Source organism: Ambystoma mexicanum, chromosome 10, assembly GCF_040938575.1.
Source record: "Ambystoma mexicanum isolate Mex_15411 chromosome 10, UKY_AmexF1_1, whole genome shotgun sequence".
Lineage (NCBI taxonomy): Eukaryota > Metazoa > Chordata > Amphibia > Caudata > Ambystomatidae > Ambystoma > Ambystoma mexicanum.
The window spans coordinates 1,181,661,672-1,181,687,173 of record NC_090932.1 but is presented as its reverse complement, the minus strand read 5'-3'; positions in this window follow the sequence as shown (position 1 = coordinate 1,181,687,173).

Sequence of the window (25,502 nt, the reverse complement as noted above, 5' to 3'; positions counted from 1 at the left end):
TTTGCGGTACCGTAATTAGCACCTTAACCATTAACATGGAGCCCTATGGGGCTAACTGGCAATGGTGAAGGGGCAATGGTGGATGGCGGAATTAGCGCCCCCACACACCTTGGAATATGGCGCTAATTCCGCCATCCACCAAGGCGGACCCGGTAAGGTACCGGCGGCGACCATGGCGCTAATAGCGCCATGGTCTACCGCCTTCCGTGTAATGAGGCCCAAAGATTTGGGTGTCATCAGCATAGACGTAAGAGGAGATGTGCCCAATTAGATTGACAGGGGGACCAAAAGCGGGCGCTTGAGGAACATGATTTAAAGGAAAAGTAGCAGATAATGTGCCTGCTTAGGAAATGGAAAAGAACGATCAGGTAACTAAGGCTGAAACCGTTGAAAGGCTGGACCAGAAAAGCCAAATGAAGAACATGTGGAAAGAAATGCAGGATCACCAACGTGTCAAAAGCATCTGAGAGATCAAGAAGGATCAGAATTGAAGAGTGCTTAGAGTGACAAGCAGAGGGAAGCACATTAGTTTGCACTAAGAAACGCAGTTTTAGTGGAGTGAAGAGTATGATATGATATGATAGGGTATTTATAACGTGCTGAATACCCAAAGGTTTCTAAGAGCAGTCGGGGATCGAACCTGTGTTGCTCCATGTCGTCTTGCTTCCAAGGTGAGCACGTTGCCCCTGAGCTATCCTCCCGAGACATGAACCTGAAATATGAACCCGAGACCTATAAAGACAAAGAAGAGAATAATGATCAAGACAGGTTGGGAGTTAGGCATAGACTACACATTCAAGTATTTTAATCAATTTGCAGAGGAGTGAAAATACAGCATAATTATCAAAAATGGAAGGATCAAGAGAAGGCTTTTTAGGATAGGAAGTATTATTGTATGCTTAAAGTAAGTGAGGAAAACAGAGGTTTAGGGGCGGAAGTATTACAGAGGACAGTCAGAAAAGAAAGTAGGTGATGGAATAAACTTAGATGTAGGGGGAGGCAGAAACAGGATCAAGAGGAGAAGCTGTTGGGTGAGCACAGTGGTTGGTGTCTCCCTGGGGACTGAAGAAGACATAAAGCTCTGAGATGTCCGTACTGGTCAATAAATGAGTATGTGCGGATGCTCAGCAGGCGCCAACGCTTCTATAGTGACATGGGACGCTTGCGAGTACGAATCCTGACAGGGACAGCAAGGATTGGCATGGCCATTATTTTGCAGGCCCGGCTCATGATTGGGTCTTAGAGAAAGGTCAGGGGTCCGGCTCGGCTCTGGCATGGCTCTCACCATGACTTCTCTGGCTCCCCAACATCTGCTTTATATACATTATTCATGGTGAGATGAACCCCCAAAGTAGCCCACTAATATGAGCGGGTCACTCAGTGGGTGGTTGAACTGTGATGCACTTCCACTCATTGGGCCTCATTACGATGCTGGCGCTAATGGGTTAACAGCGCCGTAAAAGGCTGCAGCGCCGTTAACCAATTAGCGCCTCCTGAATACGAGGTCCCTTTGCGGGACCCGACCTTAACGGCTGCTGTACACCAGCCGTTAATGTAGGGACCCGCAAAAGGACCTTGGTGCTAAGTACGGTACCGCAATTTGCGGTACCGTACTTAGCGCCTTCCCCATTCCCATTGAGCCCAATGGGGCAAAAATGGGAATGGGGAAGGGCCATGGAGGAAGGTGGAATTACCGCCCTGCCAACCTTGTAATGGGGTGGTAATTCCCCCTTTCTCCATGGCGGAGTCGGTAAATTACCGGCATGGACCATGGTGCTAATAGCACCATAGTTTTCCGCCTGGGTCGTAATGAGGCCCAATAATTGTGCCCACTCAGCACCCCTGCTGACCCCAGTCTTCACACTCCACTTACGTTTCAATCCCCTGTTGTGCTCTTGATGCCTCCCATGGCCCTTCCTCCTAGAAATAGTAAAACACTAGAAATAGTAAAACAATAAAAAGAAATTGTTGGGCATTCTGCTCTGTGTTCTTCTTTATTTCAAGCCGTCCTGCTCGCATTAGAAACTGAAAAGATTTGGGCCTCATTACACAGAAGGCGGTAAACCAAGGTAGTATTCGCACCTTGGTCCATGCCGGTAAATTACCGGCACCGCCTTGGAGGAAAGGGGAATTACCGCCCTATTCCAAGGTTGGCGGGGCGGTAATCCCCCTTCCACCATTGCCCTTCCCCATTCCCATTTCTGCCCCATAGGGCATAATGGGAATGGAGAAGGTGCTAATTATGGTACCGCAAATTTGCGGTGCCGTAATTAGCACCAAGGTCCCTTTGCGGGTTGGTTTTTAACGCCGCAGGCGTTAAAGTACCAACCCGCAAAGGGACCTCGTAGTAAGGCGGTAAGGGTTAACGGTCACCGGTACCATTACCGGTGACAGTTAACCCTTACCGCCTTCCGTGTAATGAGGCCCATATTCTCTATTTTTAACATGTGTGGGCATGTCCTTACTGACAATTGAATAAGTAATTTTTCTGCTTCTCGCGTGCTCTGAAAATAAAGATTTGTTTCTATTTTCAGCACATTCGGGAATGGCAGTGGCAGATGGCGCGGGCTTCTGCAGGGCATGAGGGACCGTCCTAGGACGAACCTCAAGAAATTACCAAAACAGCTCCAATATTTCAGAGACGTCAAACCCTCAGACGTCTTCACCCAATTCTAAGGTAGTGTGACATAACAAGTAAATGTTACAGCCTTGTGAATTACACACCACTATTTCCATACCATGGACCTCATTACACGGTAGGCGGTAAACCATGGCGCTACTAGCGCCATGGTTCATGCCGGTAGTTTACCGGTACCGCCTTGGAGGAAAGGGGAATTACCGCCCTATTCCAAGGTTGGGAAGGCGGTAATTCCTCCTTCCTCCATTGCCCTTCCCCATTCCCATTTTTGCCCCATAGGGCATAATGGGAATGGGGAAGGCGCTAATTACGGTACTGCAAATTGCGGTACCGTAATTAGCACCCTGGTCCCTTTGCGGGTTGGATTTTTCACGCCTGCAAAAAGCAGGCGTTAAATTCCCCAACCTGCAAAGGGACCTCGTAGTAAGGCGGTAAGGATTTACCGGTACCGGTAAAATACCGGTACCGGTAAACCCTTACCGCCTACCGTGTAATGAGGCATGTGTTATATTAACCTACCAGTCCACTGAATTGCGGATGTTATCGAATTTGTTGACATATAATATGAAGAGCAAACACTGTTTTGCCTCCCATAACATTGTCATTAATCACTGGAGGGCCACACGGATACATTGATTAACCCATGACGTTTGTTGGATTGGCTTGCAATAATTTTCTTCAATGCTTTTATGCCTCTAGGGTTCCCAGGGATAGTGTCAAGATGTCTGCGGGCAGCGAGATGGGTAATATTCTCCAAAGGATGGGAGAAGGTCCCTCCCCATCTCTGCAGCAGGTGGACCATCAGATGGAGAGTGAGAGCATGTGGGTAGCCAGTATCAAGCAGCACTTTCTCAACCGCAGCGACCACTGCACAGGAACAAGGCGGTCAACTTCTAAACATTTAATTTGGGAAACAATTTGGGGGGAAAGGGGCCTTTCATTGTTTGGGGAGGACAGGTCGTGTAAGGAGTTGGAAAAAAAGGAAAACTATGGCAACAAATGCAAACATATATCATTTTGTGAGGTTATTTAAGGAGCAGTTGCATAGGCAAGGATTTCTACGAATTTGATTTATTGTAATTATTTGCCTGTCTACTCTGCACCGCCCGACAAACTGGTGTTAACCCTGAAATATACTGAAAAGAGCGTCATTGTTTCCAGGGTCTGAGTTCGGTCTGAAATCTTATTTAATGACTTACACAAAATGTGGTTCAGTTCCTTTGTCAGAGAGATTTTTATTTTTTATTTTTGGGAATTCTATAGGATATGAAGGCACATTCAAAGAAATATTTTTCGTATACCCTCTACACATCCACTAAAATCTTTAATCGTATAAATATTATTGCATTGAGTGCCAGCATATCTAATGTGAAAATGCAACAGGTAGCTATGGACATCTTCAATGAGTTCAGTGGTTAATTTTGGCACTACTAGGGTCGCAGTAGAAAGCATATTAACATAACATATCTGTAATATATCCAAATGATTGTTTGCTCTGTCACAGTGACTGAAACGCATCCAGAGCTGCATCTTACCACGTCCTCTCATTTGTTCCAATATCATTTGCTGTGATTGTCCAGCTCGAGTGGCTGACCTGTTGGAAGTTCTTCGGGTCAGCCTTCCTGATGTGGAAATGTATTTCTCTTGCAGCTGTGCACGAAGCCTGCTGCAAAGTGTTGCCGCAGGCTGCGGCGGTCCGTGATTGTCCAGCAGTCGGTGGTCGGAGGTTGGAGTTGGGCGGACTCTCTAAAAGGGATATAAGCTTTTATAATGATTTTATGGATGTAATTTAACGCTTTTATGGAATTTCCTTTCAGAATAAAGCTGAAGTTATTAAAGTAAGAATAAGAGGTACTGCCTTTACTGGTAAGTGTAATAACATCTAGATGTATAGTGGCCTCTAAAATCCTTTTGATTAAACTATAGTAGTTTAATGCCATATAACCTACAAAGTGAAGTTCATCACATGGTGTTATCATAACATCACACTACTTGATTTAGCAAAAGAAAGTAAAGAAAACTGTGGTACCAGTAGCAGCCACTGTATATATATATTTTTAAAAAACTTGGACTGCTGACGTAGGTAGAGTGTAGACTACTCAAACACAGACAGATGGACTAGGAATATGTAATACACGCTTGCTCGATCAATACATACCCAGAGAATTCATCTCACGCAGAAGATACATTTACAAACATTTAAAACAATGTAAAATGCAATCATACATATAAAAAACATACAATGGTAAAACCAGACTATAAAGTACTAAAGTGCAAAAAATGGGTATCCAGTCATTTTATTGTGAACAAAACAGAGTGGTGCATAACACAGTGGACAATAACACAGAAAAACACAGAAAAGATTAAATAAATATATAAAGGGTAGTGCGGGAAGGGGTTAAAATGGGTCGGGGTGAGGTTGGGGTGGCTTTAAAAGGGTGGAATATATGGGGTTTAGCGGCCCAGAAAAACCCCCCAGTGTTTTTCAGTGTTTTGTCTGTTCTGTTATGTACCACTCTGTTTTTGTGGTCTGTAAGATCACATATAACCAAAAAACGTGCTGAACTAAACTCAGTGTCAATATAACACCTAAAGTGTGTGAATCTTTCAATTAATCTGTAGATCTTATTAAAGATCTGTTATCCCTTTGCTTGCCTAAGATCTTTCGCTCTAATTTAGTCCGAATAAATCAGTAGAACTTCTTCAGGGGCCGACTAACCTTCATAAAACATGGGTGATATCTGTGTTGCCATATTCCATAGGGCAAAACACTCTTGTGCTATGCCAAAAGGAGCCTTACAATCTTCACACTCTCTTTACCAATCAAGGGTGGTGTGATCCAGTTTTCTACCTATATATCATATGCATATTCTCAGTAATACTATTTGAAAGTTCACAGTAAGACCTTAAAACCAGCCTTTTATATTCTATCTTGATTTCTTTAGGCCATTATGATTAGGCTGTGCGTTGCAGCATGAGGGAACTTGTGTGATAACCTCCACTGGCTACTTCTGCAAATAAATCCAAAGAAATAACATCAGATCTACTCACAACATTGGCTGAAAGTGTTTTTGTTTGGTGCCAAACGCTAACGATGTAACAGGGAACTTAAGCTTGATCCAAAAATTACTGATAATTGCAAGTGAATATTTGAGCATGACTACATCAACCCTTATGTATGATGTTGAGGTGGGGGAGTTACCTTCTCTAGTATCTCAGCCGGCCCTCAATACCTAAGTCAGGATCTGTCAGTCCCAGAGGAATTTACTTGTTTAAGGAGAATTGAAGGTCCCCCTACACTGTGAAATAGCAGAAGCCTGGGGAAACTGACATATTCTGTGGGAAGTCTATGAAATTAAGGCAGCAAAAACAATCTGTGAATAATCAATCATAGTAAACTACACAACGTAGAAACTGCAGTCATTATGCACCTAATTGAGCCTTCCATGAAGGAAGCTGCAATGGACGAATTCCCTCATACTGGTGACATTTAGCACAGAAAATCCTAAAAACAATTTGAGAACCAAAGAACCCACTAAGCTGAGTGAAAACAAGACGACCGGCTCAAGTTAATTAATGAAAGGTAACACTGCTTAAAGCAAACCCAAAACAAAGAAGCTAAGGAATTACGATATTGGTCTAGCACAAGATTCGGAGTGGCTTGAGCTGACTGACACACCAAATGGCCACTTTTATTTAATGGCAATACCTGTAAAAATACAATTGAAAACTAAAAGAAATGTGACTACAAATTTTGATAAATGGGTTGCAAAGCAACCAAAAACATTTGGAAATAGCATTTTGGCACCTGTAAATGAAGGACTGACTTATAACTTCGATCAATCTGATCTTCCAAATTATGTTAACATCAGTAGCCTTTCGGCTGATCGGGCTCAGGGATTCCCAAGAATTATGAAAAGGAACAAGAAGGACTGAAAAAATTGGAATAGGCTAATGGTGGAGGAAGTTTGGTGGCTAAATACATTGTGATATAGGAGCTATTTACATCGGAGTCCAGTTACCCAGTAAAAAGAATCCTAATTCTATCACTACTAGCCATGATTCCCTCATTACAAGTCATTAAATCAGATGATATTAATTTCATGTAATTTTTAGTCTATAGATGTTCAAATCACATATATTTAATAATATACTTGCCTTTGTATCAACTTTTCCTTAAGATCGGCTACGACTTTGGTGACTGTGATTTAGTGTCTAAATCGATAAAGGAGGATCGCCAGTTGGTTAAATCACTTGGTGGCAGACTGATTGCATGTAAAAACATAGAAGGTTTAGCTATGAGTCATTTTGGTGTTAATGCTAATTGGGCATGACTCTCTCAGGCATAACAGCCTGAACGCATACAGAGGCCCTAACCTAACTCTGATCTAAAACATCTGCATATTTTATCATGGAATTCTAGGGGGCACAAACATTTAATCAGATCAAACAGAGGTACCAGGATACTCACTAGTAGTGATATTATTATGATTCAAGAAATCTGGTTGAGATATCCAAGTTACCTAGATGGTGGTCACCCCATATTAACACATCCTGCCATAAACGGTAACATGGGGCACCCATCAGGGGGACTGATGATTGGGGTTATTAATTTAAAATTGGATACAATTAAAACTCCAGCATTATTATTCAATGTGTTGGTAGATTTAGTTACATAAAAAAGGTATTTCTATTGTTAACCAACATATATGATCCTCCATGGGGATTTTCTAACAGTGATATAATGAACATCATTGTTGAGGGGATCATAGTTTATCAGTATGGTTTTAAGAATATAATTACATTTGTGGCAAATTATTGTAATGCCCATTGTCGGGAATCATACGATAATGTCTGCCTGGAATATACTATTCTAGACATGATTCTTAGGATGAAGTTATCCTATAACCAATGTTTTTTATGCTGAAAGGATTGACCTTTGGCATAATTCCTGGAAAAGTGACATGGCATATGGGGGGCAAAGAGGCAATTTTAGATTATTTGTTCATTGGTAGTAAGGACTTTGCTTGTAATAAGCAGTCAGAAGTTGAATTAAATACTTTAAGTGATCACACCATCTTGAGGCTTTCCATGAGCTTAGAACTTTGCTTTGAGAAAAAGTGGGAGATACCAAAGTAAATTCCCAGGCAAAAGGGATAAGATGTTTACATAATAGCATTAAGTTGATCAAGTAGCACACTAAAGAGTATGTAACTTATAGATCTACGTACCTCTGAGAAATTGTTTAAATAGACATATAGTTTGACCATTACATTTGGCCCTGTGGGTTATAGTTTAATACATAATGAACCTTCCCAGGGCATTGGTGTACCATGTGATGCAGTGATTGGCAAACACAAATGTGATTTGAGATGCACAAAAGATCATATTGTAAAGAATACGCTTTTAATCCGAATGTGGTTATTTAGAAATGTAAGAAGTATAATTATTGGTTAAAATGCTGTAGAAGTTCAAGTAAGAATGCTAAATGGCAGCTCATGTTGAGAACGTTGGTTACTAATGACACAAGGAAGTTCAGTTATTTAATCAACAAAAATGTATGCCTGCAAGAAGGGGTGCAGGTTAATGCTATAGGTGAGTCTGTAAAGTGTGAATATATTCAGTAAAACCATAATTGTGAGCAACAATCAGTAAATGTTGTAAGTATCCCAACAGTAACGTTTGATATTGGTCTGTTATTAATGGAGGAAATGTACAATCTCATTTTTCATTAAAGAAATTCTAGGGCACCAGTACTGGATAGGGTGGCTAACACAGTGCTTAAGGAAGATCCGACAGCATGGGCCTACATGATATATGATAACTTTGAGATATTGTTGAGTAAAATAAAGTGCCAGTTCCTTAGAAGCAAAAAGGTGACAGAAGTAACCCAGAAAACTATAAATTGCAGGCACTTCTTGGTGTCCAAAGTAACATTTTTGCCACTATTTTATTTAAAGAGCTCAGTACTCAGGCGGAAAAGCTGAATTAACTTCATAGTATGCAGACAGCATTCTGCAAGGGATGCTGTACTGTACATAACATCTTTATATTAAGGTTGCTTTCCAGTTGAACAAAGAACAGTGTTGGGGCTCTACTTTCTGTGGCTTATGTTGATTACAGTTTTGCTTTTGATAGGAATCTTCTACAGCCAAAAGCTTCCAAATGGGGCATTCCCTTGTGCCTACTAAACCTGATATGTCAACTTTACTTTGAGACCAGTGTTCAAATTAGACTGGATAACATTGATCAATTTTCAAGTAAAGTAGCAACAATCAATATGCTCAAACAGGGCTGTGTATTAGCCCCTCTTTAATCTTTACATTTCAAATATACCCTTGTCTTTAAAAGATATTACTATCTTTCCCCCCTAGATTTAGTGACGTCCACATGTTGTGCATGAGTAATGAAGACGATATTGCATTATTAGAGCAAGCTTCAGTAGGCCTCACATGACCTCTGAATGGCATAACTTATTTTTCTGTTTATGGACATTACAGTCGATACGATTTTTTTGGCACTTACACAGTATAAAGAAGAGGAATCAAGACTGACAGGTCCTCTACCAGGAAATAATAATGTATAAAAAAGAAAAGAGGAATAAAGCAAGTATCGAGCACCTTAAAGATATAAAAAGACACCAATCGGTTAGGGTACTCTGGAGCATATGTTTCCTGAACAAATGTCAGAGATGTAAACACAAATAGAGACCAGTAAGGTCTGTCAGAGATATATACAACTAAAGACCAGTAAATTCTGAGAGATGATAAATCAGATTATGGTCTTCGGCAGTCATATAGTAATCCCAGGTGTTGTTAATGGTTATGTGTATTTTTTCTCTGTGAAGTCCATAGGACAGCAAGGTGCTCCTGCAAATCGCTTCTAGGCTTTTGCAGTTGACCAAAAGATGTTTAGTGGTCTCTACTGATGCGTTCCTACAAAATCTACTAAGGCGGCCCACTCTGGGGATATTTCATCTGGCCCCAGTGATCTCAAAAGACAATACCTGATTAAATTCAATTTTAAAATATCTCCATAGAATCTTGTTGTTTGGATAGGCGTTTGTATAAGTAAGAGGGCCATGTTGCTCCATGGTAGACAGGATGTATTAAGCACTCTTAGATTTAGATGCTTGATCTACAATAGCCTGCACGCTAGAGTAAGTGAATACACTATGTGGGGTGATCAGTGTATATTGCATGTATTTGTTATAGTATGCATTGGCTGGGACATGATTTCTCCAATTTTACTCATTGTTAGAGAGGTCTGACTGACTATGTGATCTATGGGCCTCACAGAAAGTATGTAGCAATGTCCCTGCTGGAATATAGGTGCATTCCCAGTAGAAATTCAGTCACCGAAAATACGAATGGAGGAAAGCCGGCATAAATTAAATTCTAGTAGGATGTACTCATGGGAGTTGAAAGAGGCAATTTCAGTAGTCTTTAGACATTTACTTTCAATGGGGTCTAGGGTTATACCATGCATTATTGTCCAAATCTCAGCCTAATATGTAATAATGTGCAAATTCTGGTGCAATAGACTTTGATAATTGCTCCCACAGCACGCCCACCATGTCTAGAGGGGAAGGAATTGAGTAAGCCCGTTTGCTTACTACCTTTCAGTTTAGTATATTGCAGCTGTGGCCCCCAGCTTAGTTTATTATCAATTAAAATGCTGAGATATGTGTACTCATTGACAACCTAAACGGGAAAATTGTTCAAGAGCCAATGTTATTTCCTGTGATTGGCCCTAGTAGGGTGAAAAGCCAAGTTGTTGTTTTTCCTAATGTTGATTCTAAGGCCATTTTGCTCATATTAAATGTGCAGGAGATTCATTTTCACCTGCAATCCATTAGGGGTGTAATCCATTAACGACGAAGTCATTGGCATAGGCTAGCCACTGAAAAATGGTCTCCCCAATTTTCGCTGGATGATCTTTGTCAGTGAAGAGTGCCTCAGATAGGTCCACCAGATGTAGGTTAAAAAGGGTTGGGGCCAATATACAGCCCTGCATAAGGTCTGTATACGTCGACATCCAATCAGTAACTGCACCATGCTGGTTAGTACGAATTCTGACCCTGGTGTTAGTGGGTAAAGAGATGATCATGGTAAGTAGCCCCTTGGGGATATTCCATTTTTGCAACTTAAGCCAGAGATTGTTCCTCACCACTGTGTCGAAAGCTGCACTATAGTTCCTAAAATCTGCGGATAAAGGGAGTTTGCCGATGTACCACAGTGGTGTCTAGAGTTACTATGTCATGCAAGGTGCTGGAATATTTGTGGAAGCCAGTTTGATGAGGGGATAGGATGTTATATTCCTCGATCCAGTCATCCAGTGCATTCAATAAAATGCGGGCAAAGATTTTGGCAGGTGTATCGAGCAAAGCCAGTATTCTATAATTGCTCGGATTATCAAATGAGCCATTTTTGTTGACTGGCACAATGACACGTCCAAGTGCTGGAAATGAAACCAGCATGACTTATCTTGGTTAAAGGTCTATGGAGGGAACCTGGCCAGAGAATCAGATTCATTCTCAGAAGGGCATTGCAAATACCGTGAGGGCCAGGTTAATAAAGTCATTTTCAGAATGCAAGTATTCCTAATGATGTTCGTGGAAGGAAGGGCTAGAACCTACACAGGTGTTTAGGCCTAGGGTTTGCTTAATGTACAGTATCCCTTCCTCACAGACTTCTAGTTTTAGTGCTATTGATGGCAGTCAGAAAGCCTTGTGATCCCTGGAAGCAGAGCACGTGGCTAGCAAATGCCAGAGCTCCTGTCAACCTGTCTGAAATTAATTTCTTTCCAGCCATTTCTATCTCAGACAATCTCATTGGAATAACGGGGCGTATATCATGTCTAAATGTTTTTAGTGGCGTGAATTGCACTGTGAAACCTTTGAGTGTGGCAGATATTGGAGTTGGTAATGGTACATGCTATCTTCCTATTCTTTTTGTTTTCAGCGCCAATTGGAGATATCAGAAATGGAGGTCTCATAGGTTTCAATTAACACCAGATTAATTCATTGATTTTGTTATTTGTATTTCGCACCCTGAGGCCCTCGGGCATGTGGCCTGGTATACAAGACTTTTTAATGAATAAATACATTTTGTGCCTTTCACCATAATTATGGTCCCAACGCACTGTTGGTTGAACGCCCTCGGAGGGAGGATTGGAGTCCAAATTTGCGAGGGGCATTTCACCCATTAAAGTTATGTGAGGGTGATCAAGACCCTGTTAGTCACCCAAGTCTGAATTACGCGTGCATGGGTGCAGCAGAGGTCAAGTATGAACAAAAAAGGGGTGGGTTGTGTTTAAGGAGATAGAAAATTATGTGAGAAGCTGCAGTTCGAATTGTTGTCAATGAAGGTAGCTTCATTCTAATGGTATTGCGCAGTAGTGTTTGTGTTATATGTGAGGGCAGGGTGTGTGGAATGAGCCTCTGCCTTCTGCTAAATTATGAAGGTGTGGTGTGTTAGGGGAGAAAGGGGGTTAGCTGTGCAATGATATGACTACTTTACACAATTAGGCTTAATGCTAAATATGGCTGACTAACACACTTGAGCTAAAAGCAAGGTATGGTTCTTTACACAATTAGGCTAAATGTAAAAATATGGCTAATCCTTCTCAAAATATTTGATTGCATCGCATGTTCCCAAACTTAACCCTACTTAGAACACTGTAACATGTTCTGAACCTGCCAATCGGGCTTTAGACACAAACATAGCACTGAAACAGCCCTCCTTGGTCTCAAGATTCAACTAGACAGCATACACAACTCAGGCAACCTCGCCATCTTGCTCCTCCATGACCTCTTAGCCGCTTTCAAACTGGTTGACCATGACATCCTCTGCCAGCACCTCATTACTAAATTCCACTTTTGTTCTGAAGCAATATCCTGAATCAAATCCTTTCTGAGCAAACGCACCTCCACTGTCTTCATGGATGAAGCTGCAGATGACCCCCATCCCTGTTCAATTTGGTGGTCCCCCCACCCTTTATAACATCTACACCAACCAAACCCCTTTTTGACCACCTGGACAAGCTCAGTTTTACCTAGACAAACTTTGCTGATGACACCCATATCCTACTACCTCCACCCCCTCAGAACAGCTACCCCCAAGACACTGCCACCATCAACCAAATCTACAGGATCATCAAAACTGGATGGCCATCCATCACCTCTGCCTTAATGATGAATAAAACAGAACTAATCATCGTGGAGACCTCATTTCAATTGAAAGTCCTCAACCCACCCGACTCTCCTTTCACCATCCATGGCAATCTCATCCCCATCTCTACTCGTGTAAAATCCCGGAGTCTACCTTGATGCAGAACTCAACATGACTGGACACGTGAATGCATTAGCTTTATCTACAGCGTACATGACTAAACTCATCAACCACAACAGACAATTTCTCTCACCCAACTGCCTGATGTTCTCCAGAGCCAACATCGGTAGCAAACTCGATTTCTACAGCACCCTTTTCTTGGGCACTTCTGCCAAGAACGTATCCATACCCCAAGTACTCCAAAACAATGCCCTTCAAGCTGCCTGGGGCATAAAATGCTCAGATCACATCACCCAAAACAGGCGCAATGCCCACTGGCTTCCCATCAAAGCTTGCATTGACTTCCAAATCCTAACCATCACCGACCGCTGCATATACAACTGTGCATCTGTCTACCTCTACCACCGTATTGCCAGAAAATACTCTTCTCACCCATTATGCCCATCCTCCAGTATTTCTCTCTTTGTCCCAGATTCAAAAACAAATGAGCTAGTGGCACCAGCTTTACTGTTGACACTCTCATCCTTTGGAACTCTCTTCCCAACTTCATCAAAAACATACCGTCTTGCCTCATATTCAGGAAACTACTGAAAACCTGGCTATTTCCAATATGAGTGATTCCCTCTCCACTGGACTGAGGGCTCTACTAGACTGGCCTCAAGGCTTTCATTTCTTGGTATCTCACCTGCCTTGTACAAGTGCTGTGATACCCTTGGTTTTGGGCGCAACATAAATGCAATAAAATAAATGTGAGTCTAATCACATGCAAGCTACAGAAAGATGATCACTGGTAAGTAATATTCATGTTCTGGAGCTTTTGATTTTGCTTAGATTTACATCATTTGCATAGATTAGAAAGCAGTATTATCAAGTAGTATCATCAAAGTGAGGTCCTGCCACCAAGTGCTTATGATCATCCATGACATTGGCATCTCAAGCAATTGGCATCAGCCAAGTTTGCTTTCTCAAGATTATCAGTACTGCAGCTAATGCGGTTTAAACCTGCATTAGATCTTATCAGCCCGGCACAGTCTGTACGTTGACCAGGAGTATCTATGGTGAGGACCATAAGAAGCGGAAATGGTCACTTTCATCTCTAGTCAAAACCACCATGTCCGCAACCAATGTGAGCAGCTCGACTGCTACAAAAACGTAATCAATGAAGATGGCATGCTTGCCCACAACTCTGGTGTAGTGTCCGGGAAGTCGCTGGAACATTGGCCCTTTAACATGGTAAAACCTTGTTCATATAAAAGATTGGACCAACATATTCCTTTTTGGTCTGTCTGCTGCCCCAGTGCAGGAGGGTCAGAGGAGTCTGCATTGCCAAAAGCGTGGTCAGGCAGGATTCGGTCAATAAAGTCACTGCAGATCAGGCTCAGTAGTCGGTTTGATTTTTCTAAGATTTTGTGTACTAGCTTAATGTTTATTCGATGATGACGATTGTGTGGAAGATCGTAAACATTAATCACAAGAAGGTTGAGTAATTCCATGTTAATTTCCCTGTCAGTAGACATTCTGAACCAATGTCAACAGACGTCATTTTAATGGTGTTGCTAATGGTGATTGCTAGACCCCCTTTTGACCTTCCTTTCAGACCCTTTACCGCAGCGGCAACAATTGTTCGCCTACCAGCAATCTCTAATTTGTCAGTCAGCCAGGTTTCTTGGAGCATTACTTTACTATAGTCAGTGATATTCTCAAATAAGCCTTCCTCAGCAGTGTAATCCGAAAAACCATGACAGTTCCACGAAAGGATAGAAAAGAGCCGCCTGATGAGCAAGGGTTCGAGCCTTGTAGGAAGCCATTGCCAATCAGTATCTGTATTAGCTTCAAAGTTATCAGTAGTGGTTAGAGTAGTAATACGCCTATTTCCATATTGAACCAGCTTGACAGTAAGCTGATTAAATTGTTCGTTACCAGAGATTGAAGGTACTAAAGTCAACTCAATTCCTGCTCGGGGCCAGCAAATATTATGGGTAGACAGCACTGTTTTTGCTTCTAAAGTGTGATTTGTTTGGTCACACTATTTATTTATTTATTTTATTTCTTGATAAAGTGCCAAATCGCCCGCAGGCCTCACGGTGCACATAAAACAAAACAGAACGAACAATCAGAAGTGAGAGAGAGAGTCAGAATTAGAAGAGCACAGAACTAGGGAGCGGTAAAAAGAAAGGACTTCAGGTTCTTTTTAATGTCGACCAAGGAGGGGAGGACTTGAGGTGAGGTGGTATAGAGTTCCACAATTCTGGAGCAAGGATATCAAAATTAGATTTTTCGAAATTTGGCCAAATGGAAACGAGGCTGGGAGAGTCTTGCCTGTTCCACTGACCTGAGAGAGCATCCTGGGATGTAGTGATGAATCCGTGCTGAAAGGTAGATGGGTGCAGTGGCATTCAGGCATTTGAACGTGAGAGTATCTTAAAAGATACCCTGTGCCTGATTGGAAGCCAGTGTCATTTTTTCCGGGCTTTGGTAATAGAATGCCGTCTTGGTAGACCAAGCACTGCAGGAACAGCACCATTTTGAATGGTCTGAAGAGCTATGATGTTGGCGCAGAATGTACCAGCCAGAAGGCTATTGCAGTAGTCTAGCCTTCAGTTGATAAGGGCGGATGCCAGGAGGGACAAGTTGTTTACAGATAAAACAGGACATAGTGAACAGCCTTTGTTGGTCCAGCTGCATGTGGTCCGAGTTTCGGCCACATGAGAGCGCATAGAGAGTTTGCCGTCAATAGTGACCCCGAGCGTCTTGATGCTTTGAACAACAGGGATGCAGACATTGGCTATAAGAAAAGAGGCATATTCAGCCGGGAGGTTCTTTAGCATGTAACTGGAGGCGGCGATAAGGTGCTCGGTTTTATCGGCATTCAATCCGTAGAGTTCTGAGCCATCCAGGAGTGAATGATTGAGTAAATAGCCGAGATGGCCTTTGCATCAGTGGACTAAGAGCCAGAGAGTTGGAGGATGACCTGGGTGTCGTTGGCGTAGTTAGTATACAAGACACCCAGGTCATCAAGCAACAGAAGGAGGGGAAGAATATAAATGTTAAAGAGGGTGGGAGAAAGGGAAGATTCTTGAGGCACACCGCTTGTCAACAAAGATGGAATAGATGAGGAATTATGTATAGCAACTCGGGCGTTGCGAAGGCCAAGGAAAGAGACTAGCCATTGGGTGGTCTACTCAGTGCAGCCAACAAGTGATTGCAGCCTAGAGGCCATGAGCTCGTGGTCGACTAAGTCGAATGTGGCATAAAGGTCTAACAGCATAAGAAGAGCTGGGTGGCCGCGATCGACAATAGAGGACAAATTAGATTTTAAATCAAGCATGGTTGTTTCCGTGCCATGGCGGACATGATAGCCTGATTGGCGAGGTACGAGTATGCCATCGTCCTCAATTAATTTTTACAACTGAAAGTATACCAAATGGTCCATGACCTTCAGTAAGAATAGCACATTGCTTATCGGCTGATAGTGCTTGGGTAGGAGTGGGTCAAGATTGGCTTTCTTAAGCAAGGGGGTGATCCAGGCCTCCTTAAGATCAGTAGGTACTCGACCCTCGAGAAAGGACTAGTTGATCAGTTTGGTTATCCGTGGGCCGATAGTATGAAGACGCTGGACCAATAGCCTGGATGCGCAGGCGTCACCCTTGCATGAGGTAGGTTTCATGCCCAGAATGATCTTGTTCACCTCTGATACAGTGCAAGGGGAAAGAGAAAAGGAGGGTTTGTTGGTTTTGATGTTGTCAGCTGAGCGAGGCAGCGATAGAGGGGGCGATGGTAACATAGGGCTGGAACTGAGCTGCTCAGAGACAGCTAGTAATAGCAGCGGGAGGTTGGAGTGACCGAGCATGGGGGTAGCTGTTAGAGCTGGTGCAGGCAAGGAAGGGATAGAACTAACATCGGTAGGTGGTGAGGCACTAGCCTCCATATGAGAGGCGATCTTGGCGGAAAAGGCATCATGAATGATTTGACACCAGGTGTCATTGGGTGAAACCTGAGCACTGATAGGTGTATTGGAGTTAAATTCCCAGAGGATAGAGAAAAGCCCCTTTGAGTTGGATTTGGCTTGGCATATACGATTATTATAGTAGGCGGGTTTAGCCTGGATGATGGCGGTTTTAAGAATTTTACCCGCACATTTATATTCGGCAAGCGAGGTGGGAGAAGGTTGTTTCCACCAGGCACGCTCTGCTGCATGCCTGTGATGCCTGAGGGAAAGAATGTCATCATTGAACCACTGCTTTGATATTTTTTCGTATTTGATGAGCCTGGTGCTGATTGGGGCAAGATCCTCGATGATTTGGTTGAGTGTACTTTTAATATGTGCTGAGGTGGCAGAGGAACTTTCGAAGTTCCGCATGTTGCCTAATCTGTTTTCAAACTCCTGGGACAATCTATCACGGCTGAGCTTTTTGAACGATCTAGTTGTAACAGAGAGTCTAGGTGTAACGTCGACTCTAAGAGAGGCGATGGGCATCAAGATGGAAAAGGAGAGACAGACATGATCGGACCAAGGCCATACAGTACTGATGATAGAGCTTAAAGTGGTGATGTCATGCAGCAGAACCCAATTAAGGGTATGACCCCCCACATGTGTAGACTCTGTGATTTGTTGACTATAGCCTATTGCAGACAGGGCAGCCAGCAGAGATTGTGCAACCCTGTCAGAAGGAATATTGGCCCACAAGTTGAAATCACCAAGCAGAATCACTGGAGCGTTGTTATTAGTAGCCCTGCTGAGCAGATGCAGAAGTTGTTCCTCGAACATAGGCAGGTTACGGGGAGGACGGTAGATGAGGATGACCGTTAAAGTAGGATTGTCATTAATCTTAATTTTTACTACCAGGGATTGGCATTCATCAAGGGGTTCCTGTGTACAAAGATGATGTTGCAATGTATCCTTCAACAAGATGGCAACCCTCCTCCCTTGGAGTCCATCCGATCCACCCTCAACATGATGTAACCTGAGGGGACAGCCAGGGTGGCCTCATTGGATATACAATCACTGAGCCAAGACTCCGTGATTGCAAAATGGTCATGACCTGACTATGCCAGCATGTCTTCAACCTCAACCCCATGTGATACCAAGGAGCGTGTGTTGAGAAGTGAGATGAACATGGAGTGCATACACAGCTTTTTTGCTGGGACATGGTGGTACATTAAGAGTGTTAGTAGTGTTTGCAAGTTCTGGGACGAGATCCTTGGGCCTTGGACACATCGCTGCAACAGAAGAGTGCTAAATATCCAGAAACAATTTAGGCAAAAGCCCAAAGGGCCCTACCTATATCAGATCCAGGAGATAACAGGGTACGTACCAGGCGAGCGCAGAAGCAGGTGTCTGCAGCCCGGACACACACCGGTGCTAACCGGCCTACGTAACGTGCCGGCGCTGATGCACCAAACTACAAAGTACTTCCAATTGGGCACGAAGTGAAAGGTGGCCACCAAACGGTAATGGAACGGAGGAGAGAATCCTCGTGCACAGGGACTGCGCAAGGCAGCAATAAGCAGATGGTTAGTAGGCAAGTTATTAAATAAATGCGCAGTTGTTATACAAGAGTTCCTGAAATGCTACAATTCCTGAATTTCTTAAGGTAATAAGGTGCATATGTCAGGAGTGACCTATCACTCAGTCACTCACACAAACACAAAGCACACCAGGAACCGACAACAGACTCACTACATACCGAGAGGAATGCTTATGACCTTCCAGTCATATCTTTGTTTGCAAAGGTCGATGTTATAGGTAGCCACATATTCAAGTGAAGGAAAATTAGTTAAAATGTACTATAGAAGTGGTGTAGTTTGCTTCCTCTAGTTGTTCCACAATGGCAATATCACCTAAAGTTATACCACGGGAGGGATATAATACTGTGAAACATTTTTAAAATAGCTGATGTTTAGTAAAAGCATTGACCACATTCATTTCGTTAGTGCGAGAAGTTAAATTTTTCACGGCAGCATCCACTATCAATTAACTCTAAGATAACTAAAATAATGCATTTTTGTGTCAAAAGGAAAAGCTCTTGTACTTCCTCGGCCTTGAATAGTATCCAGTTAGAACTGGTTTATTTTTATGTTTACTTGGATGTCCTTATTTCCAAATTAAAAAATGAAACTGGATACTTTGCTGTAAATGCAAGGTAATTTCTATGCTGCCTGCGATAAAAAAACGTCACTAGAACCTATGGAGGGTACAGTCTAAAAGATTTGATAACTGTTTATAATCAGAGCATTTTTTCTGGAATAATATATGGATCCAAGGCCAGGCTGGAAGCCAAGGTATGGCGAACAATATTAGGCTTACCTAATTGCGCATCTGTAACTATTATTCACTTAAAATGTGGCCTCACCCCTTTGAGCAAATTGGCAATTATAAGAAGATGTATGTTATCTATATTTATAACAGTCAAAATGTGTTTGTGGGTTTGTGGCTTGGCAAAGCATTGGCGTATGGGAGGCAAAGGCGTATGAGAGGCGAATGGACCTGAGAGGCCAAGCTGAAGGCAGGTAGCATTCCAAAAGTTTCTAAATTGTTGTGCGGCATTAGGTGAAATTACTTTCCCAGTGGATTTCTGCAAGATGGTGCCATCGGTTACAGAAATGATACATAAAGTATATGCAAACATATCTGCAAATTACAAAAATCACGAGTGGCTGTGTCAACGAGCCATGCTTGCGGCTAACAATGATTCTGTCAATTAAATTAATGATCAGATTCAGGATATGCTTCTGGGCACAGTTACTGAGTACACCTCAATTGATACGGTGGTGGATGCCTACAAAGCCGTAAACTATGCAACAGAATTCCTCAACTCACTCGACCCCCCCGGGAATGCCACCACATCACCTTCGACTGAAAGTGGGGTCACCCATCATGCTGCTTTGCAATCTCCACCCACCTAGTTTGGGTCATGGTACAAGGCTGTTCGTTCAAAAATTGCTTCTTAACGTAATTGAGGCGACAGTGTTCACTGGGAAGAGAAACACATTTTCTTTTTATGAACAAGCCTTACATTGAACATGCACGTTAGTAATATTGAACTTTAGGTCCATAGTTGTTGGCACTGACAGTATCATGTCATCCGTCATGCTTCTCAGGAATCTCCTTGTTGTTCTCACGCACAGTTTATACTTTTCAGAATAACTTTTTCAAAAGAACGATACATTGTGTTGTATAGTCTTTATAAGAAAACATTTTTAAAATGATAATCGAAAAATGTAGTGAATTTTTCTTTTCACCTTTCTTATGGAGCCTTTGCGAAAAGCGTACAGCTACCTTAAGGTATTTCTACAAATAGTACCTATAAGAAAATAAAATCCCAGGCTGCACCGGGTATATCAGCTAGTATTTAATCATTTACAATTTACAAATTTAGTGAATCACCAATTTCTGTTTGATTAGCCAATGAGATGAGGAAATGGTTGCTTATTAGATATGTTTGCCAATACTCAGAAGACGTTATCAAATTAATTCACTGTGACATTGAGTAGCGCTTGAATTTGTGTTGCTAAAATCACAATGAGAAAAGCTAGAGACTGGGACACTTGCAACAATCTACAGCGGTCAGGAGGGAACAAAAATATGGAAGGCTGGTAATTTGCATATACTGAAATGCACAAACCCCAGCCATATCTACTAAAATTCTTCTGGCCATAGAGATGTCGCCTTTTTTGGTTACTAGATCTAACCCAACTGCCTTGCACGCTGGTGAAATGGTCTCGTTTGGTGTCCCTTTCAAAGAGTGATATTGCTGTATACAGGTGTGCAACGTCATTAAACTAATCGGGCTCCAGGCAGCCATGTACCCCCCTCCCAAAATGTGAGCTGAGGGGCGGGGCTTTTCCGTGCTCAGCCTTTAACAGTTCAAAGGATCAGGAACATGGTCTTGGCCGCATTTTGTTTCTTCCGAGGCAAATCTACAATCTGCTCGGCTCGGATGATGAAGCACTGCCCGTTTCCCCAAGTCACAGCCCCCCTGAGACACACAGGCTGCTTCCCTGGCTCTGCAGCCACTGCCATAAATAATTCAACAATATGTTCTTTTGTCATCAGCAGCATAGTCTTTCTTATGCATGATGGTGAATTTCAAACTGAAAGACCTCCAGTCACCTTGCAGATGTGTGACAGTTAAAGCGAGGACCACAATAAATCACCCTTTGAAATATTTGTTCATACCCATAATGTCTAATAGCTTGATAAAGTAAAGTTAACTTTGATGTCCTTAGTTGAATGTTCCTCAAATCATACATAACAACACGGTGGAGGTTTGTGATGAATCTCCAAACCTACGTGGGTTTATTACACAACTTCTTTTATTGTGTGTCTTAAAGCACTGAAAATAAAATGGGTAACTAGATGTTTTGCCTTTTGCATCTTATAGTTTTCCATTCAGGATGTTGAAAATAAAGGTACACTGATATTATTTTGGCTCAACATGCTGCTATAAGGATTTTCATGTTGTCATGATGCTTTATTATGCAATTGGTGTATTTTTCAAGTAAACTCTATAGGACAGTATTATTGTAGGCCTTCACACCCAAAACTTAAATAGTTGTTCCAAGTAAAGCATGGAAGAAGGTGGCCGTGCCTAAATTGCAGAGTGGGTTAAAATCCCTCCTTTGCTGTTTAGCATAAGTGTGTGATCCTGGGCAAATAATGTAATCTCACCCTGACTTCAACTGCAAAAATTGGAGTGCTTATAAGTGATTACGTTTACACCCTTACAATAGGACAGTTTTAATAAGTGTAGGGACAAATTGGTGTACGCTGGTGCTCCTCGGCTAGGTGCTCCAATACTGTCACCTAGAATTGCCTTATTACTGCAGTGGCTCTCCCCCAGTCTCGTATCACGTGGTTTGACAGCCAGAGATAGTCTCACCAGCCAGCTAGCGCACTAGAGATTCCAGTATAGCAGACTAACTGTGGTTGAACCAACATTACATTTTCTCCCCAGTTACTCCCAGCCACTGAGGTTGCTTGGGCCACCCAGAGTACTGGCCGACACTGTGCTATGTCCTGTTATGCTATGCTATTGAGTCTTTCATTGCACACCATCTTCCATATTCACACTTTCTAGGAGCTTCAGGATCTGCAGGAAATAGGGTAGGGGGCTATTGCAGTAGAAGAGGGATCAGGCCAAGATTGCTTTGTTACAACATTGATGTGTGCAGATCTTAAAAGATATTGCTCTGTAAGGTGAAAGTTTTAGATATTTTGTCCAACTGTGTGGAACAGTTGTTATGTGTGTTTCAAGTAGGTAAGGTACTTTTTTGTGTGACTGACAGAAAATTGAAGCGTTTTGCTTCTAGTTTTTGCCACTGACTCACCAGAGAGCCAAAGTCCAAAGGAGGGATGGACCAAAGGTTCAACTCGCAAGGGAGCAAAGGACCAGATGAGAGTTCACCAGAGCAGCCAAGGACCAGAGGGACAACTGACCAGAGAGGTTCACTTTTAACTTAGTTTTACTTCATTCTATTTATATTTTTGTCTGTAAACTGGCGTACAATTAGGAGGGGGATGCCCTGTTAGGTGGAACCCACAGCTTGAGAGTGTTTTGTTATTTACCAGCCCACTGACTGCCCCTGGCCATGCTAATTCCTATGGCTAATACAACCACCTACCTGCCCTTCCCAAAACACATCCTCGTGGGATCTCTTTGAGCTAGCTTTATCAAGCATTAACATCAACCAGAAGCCTTCCAATGTTATTTCTAAGCAGGCTGCTGAGGGTTCATGGCTTAATTACAGTTGTAAATGGTTTCTGGTGTTAAAAAAAAAAAATAATCCTCAAACAAGTGTGCCTTCAGCCACTTGATTTAGATCTGTTCCGTGCACTGAACTCCTTTTAAAAGCAAGCAATCACAAAGCCAACAGTTTTGGGTTGAGGTATTACAAAGGCATTTGCCAGTTAATGCCATCATATTCGTAGGTAATCACTAAATTTTTCAGCCATTGCCATCTCATCACAAGGTAATACCATTATATCAGTGCCTAGCCAATACTTGCATAAAAACCCAAACTGTTGTTTTTGACAGTCCTTGTTTATTATTCCAGGCAATGTCTAGTCTAGCCACAAAGCAACAAGAGACATTGTAGATTGCAAAATCAAGGTTAAACCCAATCCAGCACAGTCCTACCCTCCCCCATCTCCCACCATCCCACTCCCTCATTTTCGGATGCAGAGTACCACTAGTTCCTTTTTTCCACTTCCACCACTGTTCTGAACACAGCACTTTTAACACAAATAAACAACTTTCTTGGCACAGGATGCAGCACTGACTCAACTTGAACGTGCCTCCTCACTTGCAAACTGTTTTTATTCGAAGAAGGTGTGGTTTTGCAATCTAATGTAAGCTTTGTATGGAATTTAAAGGCATTGTGACGTGCATCAGGAGTGACAGTGTTGACAGGGGGGTGCAGGTCAGAAGCACCCGAGTCTTGAGTGATAATCTTCTTCAATGGGTTTAGGGATGTTTTATGTAATGCGGAGAACCGAGGTCTGATCCCTTGAAGTGCTTTGTGGAAACCTTAGTTACGTAAAGTATTTCATTGTTAGCAACTGCATTCTTAGGCAATTGAAATCGTGATGTGGAGTTGGTACTAACATGCCAGGAGAGTGATTGGAAGCGTAAGGGGGATAGGAGATAGCTCATTCTCACAGCAGTCCTTAAGTGCGTCTTTTCAGACGTAAAGGAGAGAGTTAATTGCTTGTAACATTGAAGCTGCACTGAAATAGTGTCATTGCAATGTGTAAAAAAGTTAGATGCCCCTACACAAGTAAGTTTGCCGCTCCCCCACCATCTCTGAAGGTAGCGCCTCTCTCAACATTTGAAGGGTTAGCCCTCCACCTAAACTTTTGCCTAGGTGTGAACCTGAATGTACGCACTTGCATTTTGTAAGGCAGGTGAGGGAAGCCTTTAACCGAAACTGGCAGTGTTAAGCTTTTACTGTGTTTGTGCTGAAAAACGTACTTGAACAAACGCAGTAAAACTTTAAAACTGCTACTTTCAAGAAAGACTTCCATCGCTTCTCTGCATAATGCGCTATTAAAATTTACTATTTGAGGGCTAGGACAGTGGGGGCGGAGCCTCCTAGTGTACCATGCCTATTTTTTGAAGTGGCCCCTTCCATCACCACTTAGCCCTCCCCCTGAACTCTCCACTCTGGCTGCATATGCAAGAGTTCGGGACATCTGCAGACTCATTGTGAAATCTCGCCATTTCATCCCTTAAGCTATTTGCAGACATTTCTATATGAGGCTGACACATTTTATTTTAGTGACGTTGTCTGGAAGGAAAGCATCTTTCACTTACAATATCATTAATTAAATTCTGGATTTTCATTGACAGTAAGCTCAAAGCTCAATTTGAGTAAAAACAAATATATTGAGTAATTAGGGTATTCAGTGTATTTATCAAATTGTATTGAATGAAGCAGTTTTGAAAATATCTTTTAAGTGTGCAGTTTATATGTATATATATATATATATATATATATATACATATATATATGCATATATATATATATATATATATATATATATATATAACACAATAAGAAAATAAAAAGAAACGTGTCTCAAACTGGAGGATGTATGCAGATGAATTTGAAGGCAAGACCTCAATGTTTTCCCAAGCCTTGGGCCTGAAATCACATTACATCCAATATTAGCTTCAACAAGTACAACCTGTGTTTGTCTGGTAATTAGTCAAGGCTGTTTCACTTCCTCTACATTCTCCAAATGACCGTGTTATTGCAGCTCTTGATTTCAAAACCATGCATGCATAAAATAGCTTTTTGAGGAAAATCAGATCTCTGCTGCAAAACATGTGTCTTGAAGAAGGGCAATTTTTGGTTGACAGTAAGATACTCAGGGTGCTGCTATGGGCCTGTAGTCTGCACCTAGTACACAGGTCCACATTACCACGGTGAAGTCAACCTGACTCCCATCGAAACATAATGGCCTTACCATTTAAATAAAAACGTGGGCATTCAATTGTTGATCATCCATAAGTGCAGCAAATTACCTGTGTCAGGGGAATGAGAAGCAAGGACATTAGGGCATCGAGACTGCTCTTCGGCCTGCGGTATCAGAGACTAGTATTGTGGCGGTTGGTGTTGTGGCCAATGATGAGGTATGCACGGTAGCACCTGTATGTTTCCCACACCCAGGTACCCACACCATTTGCTGAGTTTTGCCGTCACATGTTATGTTTATAATAATAATGTATTTCTTCTAGAGCGCTACTACACACCCAGAGGTTTTGGAGCGCTCAAATATCAGAAGACATTGTCATCCGACAGCGTGGTACTCGATTTATGAAAAATGAAAGGCCGAGTTGGCTCTGCCAGGATCCGAACCGGCCACAGCAGGCTGCGCACAGATATCAGGGACGAGCGCTTAGCTGACTGTGCTATCTGACCAGCGAAGCTTTTACAGTGTGCCAAATCCCCACTGTAGTAGTATGAAAATAGCAAAACAGACCATGACAACAGTGCAATGCAAATACCAACAATTCAAACGTGTAAACCAATGCCTTCTGGGAAACAGCGTACAGTGGTGCTCTGGC